At 33.1% G+C, this 4,582-nt stretch overlaps 1 long non-coding RNA gene across 1 annotated transcript; it reads right to left on the reverse strand.

Moving 5' to 3' along the window:
- Positions 1–496: 496 nt before the first annotated feature.
- Positions 497–1,897, reverse strand: LOC116848985. Its single transcript, XR_004379044.1, has 5 exons — positions 1,748–1,897; positions 1,410–1,667; positions 1,116–1,277; positions 857–1,040; positions 497–726 (listed from the first exon to the last, which is right to left on the reverse strand). It is a non-coding gene; the product is annotated as an uncharacterized LOC116848985 (long non-coding RNA).
- Positions 1,898–4,582: the final 2,685 nt, after the last annotated feature.

Here is a 4,582-nt window from a genome sequence, read left to right on the forward strand (position 1 = left end):
ATTGCGCACCTAATATATATATTTTATATATATATATATATATATATATATATATATATATATATATATATATATATATACATATATATTATATATGTGCCATTCTCCTTAAAAGTACAAATACACAAAAAATATATTAAAAAGTAAATTTAAATTACAGATACAAAATAAAACATTGATTATTAAAAATACTAAAGTGCAATTTTCAATATATGTCACCTTACCTAAGTGTTACAATTACTAATCTACTACATCTCAAACAACCAAAGTAACAAGAAAAGTAAACTCTATTTTATACCAGCTTAAATTATATGCAAAAATGTTATATTTTACTTTAAAAAGACGAAATAGAAAGTTTAATTGAAAGTTAATTGAAAATTTTATTTTTTCTTATATATATATATATATTATTTCAATATATATTTATTATTGTTATAACTTAACATAATAGTTATAACAGGAATCACAAAAGATCAGAATATCTGTTTGCAGCATTCATTGAATACATATGTGCATTTCATATATGGGATAAAAAAAGAAAAATGTATATATTTCACCATATTTTTACAAATTACTATGGCTTAAAGTTGCTGATAGAAAAATTTATTTCATATTCTCTTTTTTCCGGCGAAACGTTCCGCTTCCTCTTCTCTTTCTTTTTCGGCCTTTTGTCGTTCCTGCTTCTCCTTAGTTTCTCTGGCTAACTTGTTCTTCTTTTCTCGCTTTCTGATATGTAAAATGCATATATAAAATATGTACAATAATCATTTGTGAATAATTAAAAAAAAACCTGTGAAAGCTATATTATAATTTCAATATCAACTCTATTTTTTTAGTAATTACTATATGCCCGTACCTTCTCCTTCCCTCCATCAGTAATCTCAAGCTTCCTTTCTCTTCTTCATCGCGTTTTCCTCGTGTCGTCTTTTATCTTCTAATTTGTCAGCAGAGTTGTTTTTACTGGCAGTCTTTGGAATTTGAACAAATGACTCCATAGTAGTCACGATATTCGCGTGCGAGGCGGTTAAAGTTTTTCCATGCTAAAATCAAAGTATACGTTAAGTAGTCGTTTTCAGATCAATACTCAAAAAAATGAAATAAAAAATTATTCTCACATTTACAAGATTTTGTGTGCTTGACGAAGTTTGAAGACGAGTTGCAGACATTGGAGTTACGAGTTTCGGTTTGTTCAGAGGTGTTGTTTTTAATTGTGGCATTGCATTCAGTATACCATATTTAATAAGTTTACTGATTCGCTCTGGCATTTGCTCCTTGTTCTGAAAAGAAAGATTGATTCATTATTAGAGAGCATCAACAGGACGAAACAAGGAAAGAAACATAATCATTAGAAAATATCAAACTCTTACAATAATTACGAAATGTAATTTTTCATATACAGATGCTTTTACCTCTTTGGATTCTTCATTGTATTTCTTCTTCTCCTCCGCAGCGCGAGCTATCTTCTTAGCTTTCGCGAGCGACTTACGAGCTAATATCTGTGTATAATTTTTATCCGAATTTTTCGTTTCTGCTTCGACCTCGCGACAGCCATTGCGCAAGTTTTTGTTCTGGTTATTCTAGTAAGCTCATTCACGTCGACAGACTTTGGGCTCTGCATGTTTTGCGCAGATTTTTTCCTCTTGAGTTTACTCTCTCTCTCTCTTTCCCTAAGATTTATAAAATATATTAGATATAATCATATACAAATGATATCATACAGTATAGAAAAATAAATACTACTACTTACTTTCTTTACTGAGAAACTGACATTTACATTATCCTTCACTTTTCCCTACATTCCATTCTTGGATTTGACGTCCATCGTGGAAGACAGACGGATAAAACGATCCTTGAGAGTTCCACTCAATTTAATCAGTTATATCGACGTGAATTTGACGACACGTTTGACGTTACAATTTAAATCAGAGTAATCAAGACTCTAGCGATTTAATATGAAAACGGTAAGAGGCAAATAACAACCAATCGCTGTTGACAGAGCGTGATCCTTTACAGAGAGTTTATGTTTACATGTCCTACATGTAAGACCGCGAGACATTCGTAACTGCTTATATCGATTGTAGACATCCAAACATAAGCTTTGTTCATGAAACAAACATCTATTTTTAGGGTCTTACGAAGATACTTTGCGGCGGTATGAGACAGATACAAGTCGAAATCGAGACAGAAGACATCGAGGTTTTGAGAGAAATTCTAGAAGAGGAGCGACAATTGTTGTACGGCAAGGCGTTGGACCCTTTAATTCTGGAGGTTTACTACAAATTGCAAGCCCGTGGTAAAACGTACAGAGAATATCTCAAATTGGATAATACTTTACCTTATGTAAGACGTGAGAGTGCACATGATATATTATATCACGTCAACTTAAGTTTAGTAATTTTATGTTTTTGTAGATACCGGTTTATACGCATTTATCGACTTATTCTTTAACATCTATGGAGGTGCAAAGAACATTCTTGCTCGGATAGAAAATGGATTTTACGTATTGATTTTTATTCTGAATCACTGGAAGGATGTCGTACAAGACGTTCTAATACATTACGGTAATATCGATTTCAGTAAGAAAATGTATTTAAGAAGAGCAATGAAGCCATCGTGAATGCGTTCAACCGCAATGAACAAAGGCAGAGTCATGTCTACGAAAGTTACTTCATCGCAACGTTGAGTCTTCAATAAGAAGTCGGCAAAATTAATAATATATGTATCTTACAAATAATGTGAAATAATTTAGTATTTATTTGAATTAGTAGTAGTCGTGCAGTAGTTGCGTTAAAATCTCGACATAATGACTCTCTAATAACCCCAATTGCGTACTACAAAAGGCTTTAATCTCCTCTTAGCAGAGGTACAATATTTATATATAAAGAAGTAGCGAACACTGAACATCATCGAACAAAACGTACGTTACACATATTGTTGTATGAACATTTGTAGCAATGAACAATGTGCCCCCACATTTTCATATGCATACAATATGTTCGATCGTCTGATACAGTAATATCGTTATGACACAACATCACGTCCACAACGTATGAAATATGAAATATGCGCCCCCACATTTTCATATGCATACAATATGTTCGATCGTCTGATACAGTAATATCGTTATGACACAACATCACGTCCACAACGTATGAAATATGAAATATGCGCCCCCACATTTTCATATGCATACAATATGTTCGATCGTCTGATACAGTAATATCGTTATGACACAACATCACGTCCGCAATATGAAATATCATAATATTTAATGTCAATCTTTAAATATCGTTGATATTTAAAGATTCCTTTAATATACTATTATGGCGACTTACGAGCTAATATCTGTGCTATAATTTATCGAGCTATAATTTTTATCAGAAGTTTTCGCTTCTGCTTCGGCCTCTGCGATAGCCATCGCGCGAGTTTTTGTTTTGGTTATTCTGGTAGACTCGACGTCGACAGACTTTGGGTTCTGCATGTTTTGCGCAGATTTTTTCCTCTTGAATTTACTTATATAAAATATATTAGATTATTTAAAATATACTTATTTAAAATATATTAGATATAATCATATACAAATGATATCATACAGTCATAGAAAAATAAATACTACTACTTACTTTCTTTACTGAGAAACTGATTTACATTATCCTTCACTTTTCCCTACATTCTATTCTTGGATTTGACGTCCATCGTGGAAGACAGACGGATAAAACGATCCTTGAGAGTTCCGCTCAATTCAATCAGTTATATCGACGTGAATTTGACGACACGTTTGACGTTACAATTTAAATCAGAGTAATCAAGACTCTAGCGATTTAATATGAAAACAGTAAGAGGCAAATAACAATCGCTATTGACAGAGCGTGATCCTTTACAGAGAGTTTATGTTTATATAACTACGTGTAAAACCGCGAGACGTTGAATGGCATATAAGTTCGTACGCAATAGTCCATGTTCTTGCCGGAGGATGCCGGATATGCAAAAAAACATTGACTTTTTTCTGCAAAGTTTACTTCTTTCTACCTGCGCCGAATTAAAAACCCTTTTGCATGGTGAAAGAACGTGCGAAAATAAAGCGAAGCATCCATCAATATGATACGAAAACGATAACGCACAGTTACTATCACGAAATCGAATCTTTCTGCAAAGTTTACTTCTTTCTACCTGCGCCGAATTAAAAACCCTTTTGCATGGTGAAAGAACGTGCGAAAATAAAGCGAAGCATCCATCAATATGATACGAAAACGATAACGCACAGTTACTATCACGAAATCGAATCTTTCTGCAAAGTTTACTTCTTTCTACCTGCGTCGAATTAAAAACCCTTTTGCACAGTGAAAGTACGTGCGAAAATGAAGCAGAGCATTGCCCAATATTAGACGGAAACGATAAGGAACAGTTACTATCATGACATCGAATACTTCTGCAAAGATTACTTCTTTCTATCTGCGCCGAAATATCAGACGAAAACGATAATGCACAGTTGTTATCATATAGGTGTGATGTCTCTTGGAAACAAATTTTATTCAACACACCTTTTACATAGATGCGCTATTTATAATTTCAACGCTCCTAA

Source organism: Odontomachus brunneus, unplaced genomic scaffold (assembly GCF_010583005.1).
Source record: "Odontomachus brunneus isolate Ranch 3 - 2012 unplaced genomic scaffold, Obru_v1 Obru_scaffold_103, whole genome shotgun sequence".
NCBI lineage: Eukaryota > Metazoa > Arthropoda > Insecta > Hymenoptera > Formicidae > Odontomachus > Odontomachus brunneus.